General features: G+C 36.2%; 1 long non-coding RNA gene and 1 pseudogene across 1 annotated transcript; one reads left to right on the top strand and one right to left on the bottom strand.

Annotated features, from left to right (window-relative positions):
• Positions 1 to 12,467: 12,467 nt before the first annotated feature.
• On the bottom strand, positions 12,468 to 13,403 carry LOC145982687 (histone-lysine N-methyltransferase SETMAR pseudogene; annotated as a pseudogene).
• A 2,275-nt stretch (positions 13,404 to 15,678) lies between these two features.
• On the top strand, positions 15,679 to 20,027 carry LOC145982686 (uncharacterized). The gene is made up of 3 exons (XR_014441129.1): positions 15,679 to 15,763; positions 17,933 to 18,047; positions 19,810 to 20,027. It is a non-coding gene; the product is annotated as an uncharacterized LOC145982686 (long non-coding RNA).
• The last annotated feature ends 1,402 nt before the right edge of the window (positions 20,028 to 21,429 follow it).

Here is a 21,429-nt window from a genome sequence, read left to right as displayed (position 1 = left end):
AAACTACAATTTACCATGTAGATGTACCTGGTGGTTCAGATTCCACTTTAAGTCCAGCCCAGTAGAGTAACTAACATTCTCTGCACACCCCCCCCTGCAACTTTCAGTTGTGCACCCCTACACTTGGTTAAGAAAATAATATAATAAAGTCCTAGGTATATAATAAGTCCATACAAACATGAAAATTCATAAATGAAAACAAGCTGTTGCTACAAATATTACAATATTGTTAAAATACCATTAAACCATCTGCGTTTTTTGATGGGAATAAATTCTTGTGATGTGCAGTTTTCGAGCCCAAACCCCCTTTGATACTTAACTGAAAGTTCAACCAATCTCCCTCTTGTCATTGTTTCCCTCCCCCCCCCAAGATATTTCTGATCAATTTCAATTTTAGTGACTGAAAAAAAGGGGGGAGGGTTAAATGTTCTTTGATTTGTTTCATACTCTGAAAAATATTGTATACTTGATCTACTGGAATATCTAAAGCACAGTTATTTACTTTTCAACAGTGCAATGAGTCAAGAAAGCAAACAGTAAGTTAGAAAAAGTATATATATATATATATATATATATATATTTCCCTTTTGGTAGAAATTGCAAAATAGGAGCAGGGAGTGATGCAAGTCAGCGTTGCCAGCATGTTTTCTTGCCTGTCGCCTCTCCTACCCTTGGGTGATGCAATCAATTACGAACTATTCAGCTAATGAATGTTTTCTTCTAATCTAGTAATTCTGTCTACTTTTCTAGTGATCAACATTTCCTGCTTTCAGTTGTAGGGGCAAAAAAAATATTATATGTTTTGTGAACTATCAGTTGTTAATTTATCATTCTTACACCACTGGTTCAGTCCCAATTACCTTATCTGAGCATAAAGTGTACTTAAAACAACTCCACATATGGAATTAGTTAAGTATTTGTAAATTTCAATTTTTATTTTAAGTCCGCTTTATGCACAGATACACTAATTGGGACTGCATCTCCAATTTAAAATTGGATCTGAACCAGTATCAGTCTTCACCGAGCATCAAACCTGGGACACATTATTACAGAGTAACAAGGTTAAATAAACATCATTTATGACTATTAGAAGTTATTTGTACTTGCATTTTACGTATTTTGAGTTTTTCTCCCACTGTTGGCTATTTGAGAATTAGATGAAAGAGCATTTATACAACCAGTCATGGCTTTGGACTATGCGAAACCTTCTATGAAAAGATTATGAGTTAATAATTGAATAGCCTTTGACATCAAGATGGCTATAAGAAATTTCTAATACAAAAGTTGATTCCTTTTCTTAAATAGAGACTATGCAGGTCAAACAGCTGGAGAGGATCATTAATCTTGCATCAAAGTACTTAGTATATTGTTAGTTAAGTGACAAGGATCAATCTTATATGATTTTTCAAGATATGGGCATGAAATATTAAAGAAAGCACAAAGAAATAGACGAAAATTTGAAAAAAACAACATACAATTTTATTTCACATGTTTAACTATACAATCTTGCTGCACATGGCATCTGAAATTAAATTCAATGCAGCTGCCATTTCTTGCTGGGCAGCTGCCTTTGTTTTCTCTGCTGCAGCCATCTCCTTTATCGCTGCCACTTCATCCTTCTTCACTTCGGTGAAGGCAGAAATGGCTGCAGCAACCTTTTCCAGGGCTGCTGCCTGGATTAGTTGTGCAGCCTCAAACTTCAGGATGGCACTTGTGTTTTTATCCCTCGCAGTTACACGCCTACGTTTGGGCTGTGGTGTACCTGCAGAATAGAGAATCTCCAATAAAAGCTTTGAAAAACTTATTTCTATTCTTTTTACAGTAAATATTCTACACAATATACGAGGGATGATCGGAAAAAAGGTTACAAAGCATATAACTTATGTTTTATTCACTGTAAAGTAACGAAAAGCTATGTGTAAATTAATAACATGTTTGTCTTGTTGCGGGTTTAAGGACTTCGGATTCTGGCCATGTATACCCGAGAAGCGGACATCTAAAATGGTGACTCGTCTAGAAAATTGGTCAAGAGTAGAAGTGAGGGCAGTGGTGCGGTTCCTGTGGGCCAAAAACACTACACCTGCTGACATTAACAGGCAGATTGTGGAGGTGTATGGAGAGGGGGCAATTTCAAGGCAACATGTAGCGAAGTGGTGTCGTGCCTTCAAATAAGGACGGACCAGTATTGTTAATGACAATCCTCGACACAGCGGTAGACCCAGTACCTCAGCCACTGACGCAAACTGTGTTCTTGTGGATGAGTGTATTCGTGAGGACAGAAGAAGTATATTACGCTCAATATTAGCTGAGCTGAGACTACCATTCGGTCGACTGGCCACCATTATCTGACATGTGATGTCAAAAGAGCTGCCTCACGGTGGCTACGAGAACTTGACGTGGATTTCTGTGCAACTGGTATGGAAAACCTCATCTACCGTTGTGACAAATGCTTGAATAAAAAAGGTGATTACATCGAGGACTAGTGTTGAGTGCCCTCCATCATCAGGTGTGTTGATCTTCCAGCTATGTCAAACACATAGCGCCATACTAGGCTTTGTAACCTTTTTTTTCGATCATCCCTTGTACCATATTATATTAAAACTGGTGTCACTTCATTAAGTTGTTGCCATCTTCAGATTAAATAAAGTATAGGAACAAGTGAAATCTCTCACACTGTGCTGAACAAGATGCATGATCAAGGTATGGTACAATCCATTTATTCTTACACTTAGTTTGCTCTGAAGATAGCAATAACAGATGTGAGAAATAGCATAAATTGTATTATAATGTGGTACATTCAAGGCTTAATTAAAGTGAGCCAGAATGCACTACAATTCCATTCCTGAAAATCAGTTTCGTGCATGGAGCATCCATTTCATTTATTTAATGCACTAAACAAAAGTCCATCCTTTGTTACATTAATTCTTGTTAACAACTGATGAATAGAAAATTTAAAAAAAATTCTCAACAGCAACACTTTCGCTACACGCTCAAGTTACCATTAACATGATACTTTCTTCCCTGCATGCACTCCACTCTTTGCTCCTTACAATAGATGTAGGAATTTTCTAATGCTGCTACATGAAGGACAAGTTTGAAACAAGTGTTCGGTGACTTCCAAGCCAGCATAGGCTATTTTTATGTTTGTTTCAAGCCATATCGGAAATTTACGAGCCCATTAATACATATTCTGTCAATTTAAGAATTACAATCACAAATCTAATAATATTATTTTACATGTGAACTGATGATTGGATTTTTTTTTTACTTGTACTTCCGTGAAGAACCTGAGTAGTTAATTCATTTCCCTTTTTGTATAAAAAAAATGTTGCTGTTGGAACCTCTGTGCAAGGGCAGCAAAAAAAGACATTTTTTAAATTTTTTTTGGACTGTTAAAAAAATTGCCACCACTCTTGATTCATAGCTTCAGGCAACTGTGGCCTTTGAAGCCAGTTTATATAAATTTGATAACTCAACTAAAAAGAAATGGTAGTAAGCAATACATTTTAACCTAGATTTTATGATCTGTACTACTTTTTTACCATCTCTAATGCAAATGGCTCATATTCTAGCCCAAAAACTGATTCTGGCTTTTGAACAAAAATCCATGTTTAGTTATTTTAATTAGGGAAATAATGTAATACTAGAGGTATAATATTTTTAGAGGGAGGATATACATGCAAAGTTTTAACAGAAAGCAATATTACAGCTCTTTTACTGCTATTCTCTTCTAGCTACAGCTCTTTGAAAATACTAGGTTTTCCATTTCTTTTACACAATCTGTGTCCCAATATCTCTGGTGAATGACCAAAAAAATCATATTTGGCAAACATGGTTACAATTCGGAGAAGTTAGTCAAAAGGGGAACATGTATGTTATTAGTTTAAAATAAATATTTAATTATTAATAAACCACCATTTAATTTGAATTATCATATTCATTAATTGCATCATATGACTGGCATAGTAAGCACATTATTAACAGTCACGAATGAAAAGGTGTGCAAGGGAGAGGTTTGTCTGAACAGTTTAAAACTTGCAAGCGGAGTACCATTACTGGGAAGCTGCAACTACTTGTGGCCAATCTCGACTCCCGCTTCATGTGACTGGTTGCAAGTGCAATGAATTTCTGACTTAAAATGATAAGATATCACAGTGATTGTGTAAACAAGCTTCCATCCTAAGAAAATTCAAACTACATTGCTTCCCTTCCCTATATTCAAGCGAGCACCACTCATGACCCTAAATTTCAGCCGTTTGCATTATAGATGGTAAAAAGAAAGCTTTAGGACATAAAATCTAGCTTGAAACATACTGAAAACAATATTTTGTACACAAGAATACCAAAAATTTTATTAGGAGAGTTTTCAAATTTATGGTGACTGTCTTCAAAAGCCCACACTGCAGGAAGGTAGTTCCCCATATAAATTTCATCATGCAATTAAGGCATATTTAAGGGATGTGCAGAGTACATTCACAATCTACATATTTTTGAATTGGATATAATGTAATCAGCACCATGCTCCAGTCATGTTAACTTCGCAGGTAACTCATTATCACCATATATCTGGTTTCTTTGGAAAAAAAAATACAAGCAACTAAGAATGGAAATAATTTATTTCAGGCTCCGTGAAAATTTCAAATCCCTACTAACTACACTATCAAGGCTCAAAAATGCAGGAAGAAATGACACAAAAATGGCCACCATTGTTAACAAAATCATTCAAAAAATTCCAATTTTGAATTACTCATGCAAATGGTGGTAATAAAAAAAATTGATATGGATTGACCATTATTCCTTTATATTAAAATAATACACCTACATACAGAACTTCTGGACCATTGAAAATACTTGAAATACTGATCAACCAATCTGCCTGTACCAATTCACACTAATTTATCTGCATCCCTATTTTTTCAATGTAAATTCAAGGCAAAATGAAAAATGGATTGCTTAAAAATTTGTTGTATGAAAAGATAAGACATGACTTATGCTGTAGCCACATTTGTCAATCTACTCTGTGTTACCTACAAAAGGCATGCGCATGGACGTCCGCAGGATCTTTTCCAGGGAGGGGCAAGGAAGGTATTTTTTTCCCAGGGGGGGACAAACAAGGCACATTTTCTCCAACAAAAGTGTTGTTCCCTAAAAAACTATTGCTTAAATTTGAATTTATGTTGTTCATGCAATAATTAACACATTATTGTGGCTAAAATGAAATTATATATGTGTGAAATACGTATACATGCCCATGGGCACGCAACAGGAAGACAACAAATATCCAGTCAATTAGCAGAAAATAAATAAACATGAATATTTACATAATTAGTGTGGTACATAGTATGAATAATTTTAACAAGTTTCCTGTCAAAGAAAACAAATCTATGATGATAATGACTACCTAACTTTCTTTATCAAAATATATTTATAGACATATTTAAGTTGTGTTTACTTGTGGCTGTGGGCGTGTGGGCTCTCTTTTCTCCAGGGCTTGCCGTCATGTCGACTAACTCCACCTCAATTTCAGCTGTGGATGGCATACAATACGCTTTTTCTTCATCTAAACCCAGCACAGAAAAACTGGCCTGTGGTGGGGGATCTAACAGCTGAAAAAAATTGTATTTTAATATATTGCAGAGCAATTTACTTAAATTTATATGAATACAGATGAGATTTCGGTTAACAGTATGGTATAGTGAAAACACATTTCACTCGTTTATTTCCTAATTATTTACATTTGTACTTACCTGTTAAGCATAGCGAAACATTTTTGAATGTGGGATTATCATTTTTTTTACTGAAAAAAGTAATTTTTCACATTAGAAGTATTTATTGTTCGCTGCTAATTCGCTTTCGTTACACACAATATAGAGGGCAAATCTTTACTTAAGTTGTCTATTGTCAGCTGATAGTGTGTTTCCAAACTTATTAACCAAAAAATGCAGCACAAACTATTCACATATGGTTTTTAAGCAAAAATTGGTCCACAAACCATTCACGGAAGGTTAGGTTAGGTTAGATTCAGTTAGGTTAGGCGAACAGAATATTAAACTGGAAAAAAAAACGCTCACACGTCATCTTGTAAAACTACAGCGTGGTTGCTACACTAACAGGGGGTTACATAATCGAACACACGGAACATTTCATTCACGTAGTCGATGGTAATGGTGGTAAGAGATATCGTGCATTGGAGATACATTAATGTCGAAAAATACATGACTTACCGGCCGAATAAGTTGAACGAAGGGAAAAAACACTTCCAAAAGTCTACAGAAACTCACTTCCGTAAGTAGTTTATTCTGTAAATTTGAAGAAATGTGTTTTCACTATACCATACTGTTACCAATTTGGGGAAAAAATTGTTGTAGATTAGTTTTGCATAACAAATTCTCAATCAAAAATTGAAAAAAATAAGTACTTGTTCACCAAAAATTGAAAAGTAAGCATTAAAATGTAATCACACTCATAAATTAAAAACATACTCTCTCTTTGGAACAACTGAGAAAATACCACGCAAGCTTTTATACACAGTGCACGTGAAGTCTTGATATAAATCCCATACTTATGATATAATTCAAATTAAGAAGTTAACATTTAGTTCATTATAGCTCAACAGCATATTATGTAACTTACCCCAAAAGAAGGAGTCTCCTCATCTCCTACCACCAAGCACTTCCCGGTGATTTGAATAATGCGTTCTTGCAATTTTGATAACTTTAGATCAATGGGTGGTCCACCACCTGTCCTCCGTTTGAGTTCATTATTTCACTTGCCCTTTCCTTTGTGGAACTTTTTAGATCTGACCAACACTGCAATAAAAGAGATTGTTCAAGTTAATACTCCTTCATAAATCTTTACAAAATGCCGCACACTAACCAAATGATCTAGTATTTTTACATGCACCTATTACACATGATATACATTTGGTTTGTATCTACATGCACACACTACTGAAGTGTGAAAATTACTGAATTTTACTTGTAGAAATTTTTTATGTTCCATATGTTTACCCTGTACAAGTTTCTCGGAGGGTGCACTTTACCATACGATATTCCACTGTACATTCTCGATAATTAAGTTGATTTTTTTAATAGACAGATTTCGATGATTTAGGTAATATTAAATTGGTTCCAGCATACAAGAAACACAAATAACGGAGATATTTGCTCCCAAAGCATGGGATTATGAAAATTGGTTGCACACACTCACATAGCTAAAGAACATGTACAAAAGATCACACTATCAAATTTAGCACTGTTAACTGAAGGAAATAGCCAATGAACTTTACCTCACAATAACACATTTAGAAAAAGTTCATAACACCATTTTCACAAATCATGCCAAACATTTCATTTTCTGGAGGGGTTAAAGGGTATCATAACGGGCTTACAGACTTTAAACAACGTATAATACTCGTTTAGAAACTTCCACGTTTTCTTTGTCCTCCTGTATCCACTGTATTAAAGTCGAACAAGACACCATGGTAATGTATATTTATTGTAGCAGGGTTTAAAGAGGTAAATCGTAGGTTTTGATGTAATTTATGAATATATGTATGTGTGCGTGTGCAACTTCATGATGGAGTAAACCACGTGTTTGTAGATGGCGGACTTAAAATTTTGCATCCCAATTTTGAATATATGTATGGATGTATGCATTTTGATGCGGTTTTGAGGTTACGTCACATTCCATAATAGCGAAAAAAAAAAAATAAATCGTACCAGTGAAAATTGCTGACTGCGTGTAACAACCTTTGTCCGAAAAATGTAACTAACGTTTTTCTGCGTAACTCACGGCCATGAACATGGGACTATTGATGACCATAGTACACAAGAACTCTGCACGAAACACAATTATCAACTATGTTACAAATAAAGTGTTTACTTACCCGTCTCCATTGCTTTTCATTTTTCACAATTCCGCCGCTGGCATTCAAATTATTAACGAGTTCTTTCCACAGCCTTTCCTCGTCCGTCTTCCTAAAATTTTTAGAAATCCGGCCAGCAACCAGGTTTGGATTATTTTCCATGAACTCGATTAAAATATTTTTTTGATTTTCAGTAACTTTTGCCATGCTGTTTCTTTCACTAGTTAACTTCAATCAAAGAAAGACAAAAACTTTCACAGATCAGATTCAACAAGTTGTTACAATCGATTCTCGGTCGAACTCGAATTTTACAATATCGTCATCTGATTGGCTATTCGCATCTAGCCTCTACGACAAGTGGGTGTAGAGGCATTTTTCATGTCGTTAGTAGTAACTCGTAATGACGCGAAGTCACTTTCCGTTTTGGACTTGTCAAGTCTAGCCTTCCAGCACATGGAACGACTTCCAGCATGACGACAAACTCGTGTCGTTAGTCCCTTGTGACAAGTCGGTACTTGACTCCCAGAGCCGGATTCGAACCTACGCCGTCCCGCAGCGAACGATCTCAAGACGAGTGAACGCCTTAACCCGCTCGACTACGGAGGAGGACATTTTCTTGTATATTTTGTGTATTGTAAATATCTATTTTACTATGTCAAAAATTATTTTCTCTAGGGAGGGGGAGCTATGACCATGTTAAGATAAGGTAAAAAAGGTACATGAAAAATCCGTCACTGTGCCACTGCCAAGTGGCAACAACTGACCGGCGGGGTCGAGTGATTCACGTCAGACACTTGCTGTACAGACTGTGAGCGGTGCACGACGATTGGTATGCAATCCGCGTTTCGAAGTGGACTGACTGGTGGTAAAGTCGTAGTGTTCGTGTACTATGTTTTTTTTTCTTTTGTGAAATAAATCTGTTGTTCAACATATGAGCTTTCTGTGCAGTGTGGTGATACCACGAATAAAAAGAATCAATCCCTTTATTAAAACGAATCGTATGCAGAAAATCAAGTGTTAAATTTAGATAATAAACGTCCGCCCTGCATAATGAAGGAAAAATATAAATCACCATCCATGAATAATGTAATAATGTTTTCAGGCCTTTAATGGGTCCCGGGTTCGATATCCGGTGGAGGCACATAGTGGTTCGGATCCCACTTTAAACTGTAGGTCCAGTCCCGATTAGCCTTACTGTGCATAAAGTGGACTTAAAACAGAAACTCAATCAATCAATCAATCAATCAGGCCTTTGATGTTACTGCCATCGGGGTGAAACTTTATGACGTTCCTTGTGGTCTTTCGGTAAGGTCGGCGATGTTAGCGACGACATCTATGAGCAGTCGATTCGACAATTTGTCTCGAGTTGCTTCTCAACTGTCACCCTAGATGGCAGAATAGACGATCGTTATCCATTTTTCTTATGAGGAGCTGAAATTTACCTACAATATGGCGACGTCTACCAACAGCTGATTCTAGTAGTGCGATAACGAAACCCTGTAAGTTCATTTATTTTAGAGTAAGAATAATAATTGTCATTTAAAATTTAAAAGTAACACCTTTTCATTAATTATCCGTGAATTTGTGAGCTTCGGTGTAATACAAAACTCAATAAAACGTTAGTGCAAAATATCTTTGTGTTCATTTGTGAGCCTAGTTCATTGGAAATGTTGGTAACATTAATGTCGAACTTGTAACTACTAATATTCCTTTATTTGGCACGAGAAAAGTTGATTCTGTTTTGTGCGTTCGTATTTATGTTAAATGTTGTCGAAAAGTATATAATTCGAAGTGTAAAGGGCACGTATTTACTTTCTGGTCACAGTCCAGGATAACCATTTACTTCTTCAACGGTATATTATGTTCCAGTTTAAAAGTATTATGTGCACGATAAAAAACTTAGCGTGCAATAAATATAATGTCCATCAACGAAATTTTCGACTTCGTTCTATTTTTATCGACTAATTTCACAAATATATTTTGGATAATTTTATACCGTTGCACTCAGTGTGAACAATGAATGTGATGCACATAACATCCATTGTTTCATCATTACTTGTCGCCGGAGTGCTAGTTTGCTGAAGTTGTTCTCTGAAACTAGATTATCGTATGAATCGAATGTTGGATATTCTCCAGAGTGCTTCGTTAAAATCTCCCTAATTTCAATTAATTACTGTGAACGAAGTACGATGAATTGTGAAATAACTGTAAGAACAAATGAAAGGCCAGATCTTCAAGTTTTGTTTTTATGACTTGAAGTTGTCTGTTTGTTCACAAAGCAGCGCCACGGTCACATAAATAAAAATGGCGACTGTTCAACAACACGCGCAAGAGTGGTGTGGTATGCTGAGACAAAAGCTGTGATTGGAACGCAATGGAATATCAGACGAGTGCTAAATCAATTACGCTGTGGTTTAGTAAGTTTCTAACAACCGGCAGTGTCCTAAAACAATCTGGTGGAGCTCGCCAGCGTGTGTCGAAAAAAAAGGTGGAAGAAATTCGAGCGGGGTTAAAGAGAAGCCCGAGTAAATCCATCTGTCAGGCTATGACAGAGTTATAAGTATTTCATGATTTTCTTAACACGATGTTTTTTACAAATTTCAAATATTTCGGAAATTATCCAGCCAATCACGAGAAGAGCGATGTTATTGTGCAGTATGTAATTCAGCATTCAATAACTTTACAAAATCACTCAAAACATAGAAATACCGATCTACAATATCAATACTATTGTTAATTTGCAATATATTTCGTAAAATCTTTCTCCCCGTCTCTGCTGATATTAACGAACAAGGAGAATAATAAATAACGTTGGTGTACACCAAGGAAGCAGATCCAACTACCACATGGAAGAAATCAGTTGTCATCTATCTAGCTGTTGTTTATTTCTAATGGCTGACTGATCAAACCAAGCAAATCAAGCCAAGTCGAGAGAATATTAAATGTTAAAGCAAATGACAGTAATCACTAAGTTTACGTTGCCCTGCTTCGTAATCGTACTTCAGAATTTTTCTTACCTTCCGCCGTATCCATATATTACTTCAGTTGCTACAGGATTTGTAGTTAACTTCCCTCCAAAAATTCAATAACGTTATGTCTGCTTTTGCTATGTACAGTTTCCCTATTCACCATAAAATCAAACACTTTGTACTGAAACAGGAACGACCTTTTGACAGCGTTAAATAATTTTGTAATGCAGTAACAGCCACACAATGCAAAACAGCTGACTATTTGATGCACGCTCCCTCCCCATGGAATGATATTTCGGCTACTGCGCCACAGAGGCCGTTCATTTTGACCAAGATGCACGAAGCAAAGTCATCCTTAAAACAGCCGTTTTTGTTTCAGTTGCCCTCCTCCTTCCTCCTTTTCTTCTCCTGTTATGCTCGGGACAATATACTAACGAAATTTCCTTTCATAAAAAAAAATCCTCAATTTGCGATGATGTATGGGTTGCATCAACTGCGTCATACGATCTCCAATGGAATGGGTTTGCAACACTACATTTCCTCGCACACAGATCGCTGCGTTCACAGCCTTCCTAAATGATGCAACCTCCCCTCATACGACGCTCAAGTCAAAACATCCAATCAGCGTCCTCTACGCGACTGCTGCAACGGCGTCATAGCGAGCAAAGCTACCATTGTGTTGCAGCCTTGATCGTCGCCTGGTCTACGCGAGTTGATATCACGGATCGCAGACTTGGTGGAGCGGCGTGGGAACACTTGATATTTCGAAGGAGATAGAGTTCAATAATAATAATAATGATTTGCATTACAGATTTATTTGGGTGTGCACGTGCGAATGTGCAAATAGACAGAAGCTACCTCTTCTCCAGGTAGCTCATGTTAAAAATTGGTACCAGTTTGAAGAAGCCATTTCACACATAATGTCATGTCTATAATTTCCTGATGGCAACTTTTATCAGGAAACGAATTCAGAAAAAAAGAGAAACGCTGAAAGGGAAAAATGATGAACATTTCTGTAGGTGTTTTGTCATAATTTGTAAATTGTTTGTAAATTCCGTGCTTTGAACAAGCAATCGTTTAGTTACGAAGTTTTTTTTTTGTTCGTTTAAAGTAGGAACAGGAGAGCGAAAAGGAGTCATTTGAACCAGACCCCTGTTGCCAAGAAACTTAAGCTTCTTGCCAAGAACTGTAGGAAAAGAGAGAGGAAAGGGATATTATACGTATAAAATATAAAGTATGTATAAAATTAAAACAATGGAATATCTTACAAATGCATCCTAACGAACTTCAAACTAAGAAAAACATATGTTCGTGGTGGAAAACTGCACGTCGTTTTCGAAATATGAACCTGATTTTTTTCTGTAGACTATTATAAAGTGGAGATATGGGACGATATGATCCCTCAGCAAGAAAACTTTAACTAAGCCGCCTCCTTACCTCCAATTTTTCAATGGACATAATTAGTACCAGGTATCCAAAAAAGTTCATGCCGTATTTTGCAGTGAGAAATAAAGACACTGTAATTTCTGGCAAATGTATTTTATTCAGAAAAATAAGCTCCTTCAGCTTCAATTACATTATCCCAACGAGATACAAGCTTATAAATCCCGCATTTGTAAAAGTTCTGGTCCCTAGGAGCAAAACAATTGTCCTATGACCTGCGTGACATCATCTCGGTTTAGGAACTGTTGCTCACGCAAATGGTTATCCATGGCCAAAAACAAGTGAAAGTCTGATGGGGCAATGTCCGGGGAATAAGGAGGAAGAGGTAAAATTTCCCAACCAAGTGTGTTGATTACCTCCTTGGTCGCTTTCTCCGTATGAGGTCTAGCGTTGTCTTGAAGAAGGATTACTCCTTTCCTGTTGACTAGTGCTGGCTGCTTCGGACGCAGTGCAGCTGCAACCCTTTGCAACTGGGACGAGTACACCTCCGATGTGATGGTTTTGCCATGCTCTAGCAATTCAAAGTGCACAACACCAGCGCTGGTCCACCAAACACAGAGCAGTACCTTCTGTTCATGAATGTTTTCTTTGGGGGTCAATGCAACACAACCAGGGGACGACCAATGATGTTTTCTTTTGCGGTTACTGTATAACACCCATTTCTCGTCACATGTCAATATCTGGTCCAGGAATGGGGCTTTCTTGTGACGTGACAGCAATGATGCGCAAATGGTGAGCCTCTGCCATTTGTTTTCCTCGGACAAACCGTGAGGAACCCACTTATTGAGCTTCCAAGTCTTCCCGAGGTTGTGCAGATGCAATCGAATGGTTTCCTCCGACACTCCAAACCCTCGTGCATGTTCTTTGCACGTTTGCTGTGGATCACGCTCGATGGGCTCCTTCAGCAGGGCTTCGTCGATAGTGGCGGGGCGTCCAGCTCGAGGCTTGTCCTGGAGGCTCTCATCGCCCGATGCAAATCGACTGAACCACTTTCGCGCTGTGCGCTCACTCACTGATGCCTCTCCAAACGCGGAGCATATCTTTCGAGCAGCGGCTGCAGCCTTGCTGCCAAATTTGAACTCATACAGTAAACACGGCCGTAAAACGTCCTTTGACACTGACATGTTCCCTTCAGGATTGTAGTTTCTACAGACCTGCTGTCTATGCGACCGACACGCCTCCCAACTCTGCACTGACTGACGGTTACCGGGAATGTAAACTTCTGATGTCATCAAGACAGGATTGCCGACACATGCCGTTTGACTTTCACTTTTCGTTCCAGCGGCGAACTTTTTTGGATACCTGGTAATTAGGGTACGGGAGTTAATGAAAAACCAACTTTTTTTCTGACCCTTAAAAACAATGCTAATCCTGATATCATGTCAGTTTAACTTCAGTTAGAGCCTGAAAACACTTTCTATTTTACATTTTTTTTGCATCTTTCGGCCTTTTTTGGCTTATAGTTTATTTGTCAGTATTTTTAACAGTTTTTGTTGCATTTTTCTTTATTCTTGAGGTTTATTTTTCTCCTCCCCTGTTGTTTCGTGCATTTTAAATGCATTTACTAGTAAAATTTACATATTTAAATTTCTTGACATGGTCCTTTTAGCAAATTCACCTTGAATAGAAAATACGGTCAATGGAAAAGAACAATATTATTCTTATCTGAAATGTTTCGCAATGGATTTAAATACTTTGTGTGAAGACTAGTTTGAGGTTCTTTATGCGATTTACGTCCAGCATTTCCGGATACTGAAACATGCGATGTAAAGTCTGATGTGGGTAGTTTCACACGTTGAATAAAGGATAATATTTGTGGTTGTATCATTTGAAATTCCGACGTATATTTTAGGTCCGTAGCGAAGAGCACAAGCAAAGAACATAGTATTTGTGTGATGGTATGTGTGTGCGTGTTGCTGTTGTTGTTGTTGTTTAAAGTCTACTTTATGCAGAGATAGGGTAAACGGGACTGGACGTACAGTTTAAACAGGAATCCGAACCCCTGTGCAAAGTTTAAAAAATTATTTGAGACGAAATTCCAATCTTACAAACATTTTGCGCATCCTCATGTAAGTAATATTCTTAGAAAATTATCTTGCATACGGAACTCTTACTCATAACATGTTATTAGATAGCATTTATATAAGAAATGTGATAATACTTTACTAATTCACAGTAAGTTTCAATTGTTGAATAATATTTTTATCTGTATCGCATTTTTTTCTTCTTGGATAATTTGAAAAATAAAGTTAGATCATGCAGAACGGTAGAGATTGCATTTTACTTTCAACAATATTGTATTTAAGTACTTTTTAATGTTACATAAAATTTGAAATGTTCTTGGAGGGCAAGGTAACATTTTACATGGAATAAGAAAGAACGATTCAGTCAGAAAACTGTATACTATCTTTTACAGTTCGTTGTGTTAAATATTGTAAATGAAGAATTTCGTTAAGCACTGATGTGCTATTGCTTTATAGAATAAATTTACGGTTGCAAACTTGTAACAACTAAAATTAATTATGAAAATATATAATCCTTGTACATGAAATTGTTTATCTGTAAATTTATAACTATTTTGAAGGCAAAATATAGTTCTTTCTTTGTTCCTTCAATTTTACTTTCAAATGAGAAAACTGATAACATTTCATAGGAACATAATTTAGAACAAAGTATATTTGTATGTATGTACGAGTGTGTGTTTTCTAATTTTGTTATATATCGTCGCTTTTCTACCACCTAGAGCTAATCATATCGATTAAGATGAGTGATAATATCTATGTCCAGGCCTCGTCTCAAACACGGGAACCTCGGTAACGAGTTCCGAAAGTAAACCACTTAACTCGTTCGGTTTCGAGCTTGCTGACTGTGTGTGTACGTGTATCTACATATAAATATACTCAAACTGTTTTTGTTTTTTTTGGTGATGGGAAGCGTACGCTGTGCTATTTTACATAGCGAGAAATTGATGTACATTGTCATCGCCATCATGTAACTAGTTACAACGAACTGCTACATTCCGTTTAACATATTTTGTTTTGGAAATTTGTATACTCATTGTTTACTGTCATTCTGTAGAACAGGGTGAATCCTGTTTATATGAAAAAGTACCAGGGTGACACTGGCAAAACTACAACATTGGGCAAGGTTGTACACTGAGAGAAAGGATTAGTTCCAGATACAAAATATATTTGGTTCCACAAAATTTCTTACGGTCAAACAAGGTTTCGTTTCACCTACAGAGTGACTGTTCACATAAACCATTTGGTTGAGTTCTCTTAACAAACATATGAGTTTGACGTTAGTATTGTCCATTGAAACATTGTCCATTACATCGAAAGAAATATTTTGTTCCGTGAACAAAAACAACGTGATACTTGTACTGGCAAGTGTGACAAGAGCAAACATGGCGGATCTGCGAACCCGTACGCTTCGAGTACCTTAAAGTCGTGGAGATTTGAAACACTAATACGTACATTTGCTGGTAAGTGTAACATTATTGATGTTAAAGATGTTAAGTAGGAAATGTAAATCATAGAAATATATAAATACAGGCGTAGAAGTTCAATGCAAAATTTTGAGGTGGTTTTGTCTCGTATCTTAATTTGTAATTCTTATGCACGTAGAAAATATGTAATATCTGATCATGCTGAATATAAAATAGCTACAATACATTACAAGTTTTGCAAGCGTGTTTTACGTTAACACAGGCACAATAGCTCAGTCAATATAGCATCTTGACTACCATACGGTCGATCTGTGTTCGATCCTCGGCTTAGATGATCTGGACCAGGCATTTTCCAACAGTTAATATATTTTTTATAATAATTTACCTTTTGATTGTAAGCTAATTACTAACGTAGCAGTGCAACGTGTACCGTGTTGGTTTCTATCGTATATTGCATCTCTTTACATTATGGGGTCAGTTGTTTCACTGTACTCCGTCGAGAATTACTTTGTGTTTTCTTTTAAACGACAGATTTCGACCATTTATGTAATATAAAATTGGTTCAAACATGCGGAAAACACATGTAGCTGAGACATTTAATCCCAAAATATGGTCAGTGTAAGTAACAACTTGCCATGGCAAGGTTGTTCCGCCAGTTTTTATGAGTAAAAACCGGTTGTGTGCTCACTCAAATAGCTAAAAAACACATCGAAAATTGCTATCAGCCCCATACCTAACCCTCCTAATGTAACAATGTTATATTATAACTGCTGTTGTGATATGTCGTGTTGGGTGCTACATTCACTTGCATGAAACTTTCAGGCTGTTCTGCTTCATGTTAAATTAACAGGTGTACTTTTCTTCAAAATAACACATTTCTGCAGGCTAAAAGCAAGGGAACATGCAAAAAATATTTCATTTTCTTGAGAGGGTTCAGAGGGTTAAACACATTGTTATGTTAAAAAGGTCAAACAGCGTGAAATGAAGTTTTGAAATTTTTATTGCATTTTTATTCTTTCACTGATCAATTTTCCACAAAATAAGTATTTTAATCTTGTGCGCATGAAAATGGTGCATCGTGATAGTATGCCATTATGTTCCCTGTGCCTACTCGGATATTTCCAAGTTTTTGTCACAAAAATCGTTGATGTTCTACCTCATTCCATCCGTGATCTTAGCACCGAATTAAAATCAGAAGTAAGCGACATGAACACAGCTGAAGCAACGATAATACCTGGTAGCGCAGGGTTGCCAGGATTGTAAAGAAAGGCATCAAATTCAAGAGAGGCACAAAATTATGTGAATAGCAGTTTCTGAATTTCTTCCTTTTGGGGGGGGGGCAATAGATGAAAGTCACTGGTATTACGAAAATGTATACACGTTCGGATACAAATGCAATTGTAAGGGGTAAATTGTAAAAAAAAAAACAAAAAAAAAAACGCTTTGGCCCGAAAGTAGTATTTCCTTTGGTCTTCACGACAAAAGATTTATTTCTTAATCTAATGATGATTAGGTTAGGAACTTGGATACAGGTTCAGTTTTTGTTCATAAGTAATGTAGTTACTTATGGTTTGCATGAACAATCATACGTGTTTGTTCTGGTTGTTAGGTTCAGTGTGACTTTTGCAAATATATATATATATATATATATAATCTGTGAAAAATCCCTGTGATTAGTATGTTACGCAGTTAAATTGTGAAAGTAGCTAGTCAAGTTTGAAAATTTGTTGTACCCTCCCCCCACACACACATACACATATACTACATAAAGGTGATATCAGAAGTTTTAAACTTATGGAGTTATGGTAGTTAGAATGTATTCCGAAATGGTATGTTTCTTGTACAATGGAGCTGCATAATTTGTGGTTGAAATGTGTGAATCAAATCATAATAAAATCATATATTTATAATAATAATAATAAAATGTAATTTGGGAAGAGGGGGAAGGCTAAGCCTAATCACTTAACCTACTCCTGTGTATTCTCGATTAGCCTGCTTAAAAACTTTCATTCATTCTAGCATATATTTAGCTTTATTTAAATTGCTGAGAAATACTCAAGAATTAATATGACAGGAATCAATGGAATTATGAGCTTAGCCAAAAATAAAATATTTTAAATTTATTTGCATCATTACCGAAGTTCAGAAATGTATTGGAGTGGAATCTGTAAATTAATATTTCCTTGTTTTCTGTATATCTTATAGACAACCAATAAAACAGGTAGTCCTGGCTGGCCAAAGCAATGAACCATGTCCAGAGGTGCTAAAGCATTGCCACAATACCTGGAGCATTAGGCAGTGCTACAGCAGAAACTGGGATGTACGTATATTGGTCAGCACTTATCTAATTTATTTGTAAGCAAATAAGTTGATAGATTTATGAACAATTTAAACTGCTCAATACTTTGTACAAATCAAACATTTATGCTTTTCTGTTGTTGATTTGGGTGCTACACACATCTATATTTCCTAGGAGCTTCATTTTCCTATTTTTTGCTGATGTATACAGTATTTCCATTGCTATTTCCTGACTATATTTTTATGATGTAATAGTTTCATAATGTTATCACATTCGTAAACGGTGGGACAGGGAGCGTTCTGTGGATTTTTTCCAAACTTCTTTTGAGGCCCTGGTAGAACGCTTGCTCAGATGCATCGAATGAGATGGGAACTATGTGTAAGTGTAACTCTTGAGTAGAGGACATTACAAGCAAACTATATGCATGATCAATGTTTCAATCTTTCCATTATTAAACAAATTATACCTCAACAGGCAAAACTTTTTGATGCCCCCAGGTAATTACATAAATATTCATGAATAGTTGTACAGTGGACAAAATACCTTAATCGGAAACTACCAGCAGGCCTATATAATATTAAGTATTTGTGTTTATCAAGAATATGATTTTTTTATTTTTTATTTCAAATTTTACTTGGATAAAATGTTGGGAATGAATTGCCTAAGTACGATATTGGAACCATATTTTCAGATTCAAAAGATGATGTTCATGCATCATTACCAATCATAAAGCACAAGATAAATAAGCACATATTTTTCCTATTCTATTTAACAACCGTAGAGAGAGAAACACACACACACACACACACAAACACACACAGAGAGAGAGAGAGAGAGAGAGAGAGTGAGAGTAACTTTAATTTCCCCCTCATGGATGGTATTGCACAAATCGTGTTCACTTAGAAAATGTAAAATATTGCATTTTAAGTATTATTCAAGCTTCCTTCTTACAACTTTGTAATTGCAAGCATTAACACATTGATTGCAATGTAAGTGTCTCACACAGAATGTGTGTGTGTGTGTTGTCTCCAAACTTTATGACAAGAAATATGTTCATTTGCTTGTAATAACTGTAAGTTATAAGAAAGAAGCTACAATGCAAGCAATATGTACAGTGTGATCAGTGGCGGCAATTGGGTTCCAAAACCAGGAGGGCAACTGGGGGGTCAAAGACAGTATGGATAAGGTTTAGCATAGTGCGGGGGGGCAAAAGTGATGGAAAGGGGGGGCAACTGCCCCCCACCTAATCGCTGACACTGAGTGTGATATATAAGTATTTCCAAGCAAATTTTCCTCGAATGTGTTTATTCTTTGTTTTAGACAATGAGACCTTCAAGAAACAACATTGAAACAACATGCCAAACAAGCTGCTGACAAACACTGCAACCACCAGGTGAAACCCCAGCTTAAAAACACTCAGGGTGCAAGAGAAAAGAAATCAATGAAATAGTCATGGTTAATTTGCCGAGCAACACTCGTACATCCACTGCACATACAAGCGGAAGAGGATAATTTGAAAACGGTTTTGGTTAAATAAATACAAAAAAAGTTGCAAATTCCACATGGACTAACTGGGACTAGCCCTAACTGGGATTCGAACCACTGTCTATACTTTACAGATGTTATTTTGACAATACATTCTGCAGCAAATATTTTTTTACCGGTAAGTTCAGAATGTTTTTCAACATGTTTGATGGTCATAGAATTTTATAATTCTAATTGATCTGATGAACCAACCAACCAGCTAACTCTGTTATTTATTATATTTTTCTTTATTTGTTAGCAAATAACACCTTCCGTGAATCCACTGGAGAGCACTATCTGTTTCAAACAGTCGAGGATTTTTTTTAAATTCCTATTTTGATGAATTGCCAGCTGAAAAAGTAACCAGACATGTTTCGATTCAGGAGGATATGGAACATTGAATCAATATTTACGTTAACAACTGTTGTACTTCATCCTTTGAACGTCTCCAGAAATCTAATACAGAAGAACTTTTTATATGTGAACAAAAATGTTTTAATATGTAGTGTATTTGTGGGTATGAACACAAAAAATTCATGATACTTGATTATTCCTAATAAAAATATTATTGTTCCACATCAATATGTTTAATTGCTACATGTGCAGGAAGAATTTTGGTACTCTTAAATTGCTTGTGTGGTATGTTTTTTTAAGCATTGTGGCACCTATTTAACTGCTTGTGCTCACAGGTGTAAAAGAAGTTTCTAAAATGCATGCAAGTTTCACAGACATTTTGGAACACTAATATGTGCCTTAATTATTTCTCATGCATATATCAATGATGATATAATATTAAAATGTTTTTTTTTAAATTGTAGTTCGACTACTTTTTACAGCAATTTAGTGCAACTGCTGTAACATTAAATCCCCCTGTGTTAATATTTTTTTGTATACTTGTGCACTGGAGTAGTGAAATGGTGGAAGAAAATCCAACTTTAAATATATTGAGAAACTTCATATCATTAAAGAAGTATTCATACTTTTTTACCCTTTCTCTCTATCATTCATTCAATATTACGATGCATGTTTAAAATACAGAGGTTGCTCACACAGTTAACATCCCGCATAACGAACGTGTGCACACAGGCTAGAACTATTGTACAGTACATACTGTATTTTCTACAACTTATATTTTGGTAAATTCATAGCATTTTCAACATTCTTGCCTTGGTGGTGTGTTCTGTATTTCCTCTACTAGTTTTTTTATGATGTTTCCAGGTCTTGAACCTGGCTTGGGAACAGACTAAAATGATTCCTGTAGTAAACTGGTTTAACACAGTGTGCCACTTAATACATGCTGTCCTGGAATGGACTGCGTTCATTATGCGAGACACCATTGTGTATGTATTGTGTGTGATGTGATAGGTCTGTGACCTGATGACACTTTGCCATGTGCTTCGCAACTACTTGACTACTGCTGCTCCAAAACACATCATGAAATATCAACAAGCACAAGTTCAAGCAAAAATAACCAAAACCACCCACCTTGCTAACATTTAATAACTTCCGACCACATGTTGGCTCTTTCCATTGGAAACAATCTCACCACACTGCCTGTGTGACAAAGGGTGACCTGCATTTTATCTTTGAACACAACAATGGGGCTGATTTATATTTTTTTCCATAAATCGAATGGTTTAACCCTAGAACACTAGTGTACGTAAAATTTACATGTGGTGTTCCCTCAATTCCCTTCCCTACCTCTCAGATACACGTCCCTCAACCTAGCAGTGCCTCGACCAGTCTGTCAGAAATAAAGAATAGAATAGAATACTTTATTAGTCATTAGACAACATGATTGCAATAAGAAGAAGGTAAGTGCTGATCATCTTTATTTTGTGTGTTATGTTGTACAATGTATGTTAATTTTGCGTGGCTC

This window comes from Lepisma saccharinum, unplaced genomic scaffold (genome assembly GCF_977018435.1).
Source record: "Lepisma saccharinum unplaced genomic scaffold, izLepSacc3.1 HAP1_SCAFFOLD_332, whole genome shotgun sequence".
Lineage (NCBI taxonomy): Eukaryota > Metazoa > Arthropoda > Insecta > Zygentoma > Lepismatidae > Lepisma > Lepisma saccharinum.
Note: the sequence above shows the minus strand (reverse complement) of the source record. Positions and strands in the feature narration are given on the sequence as shown.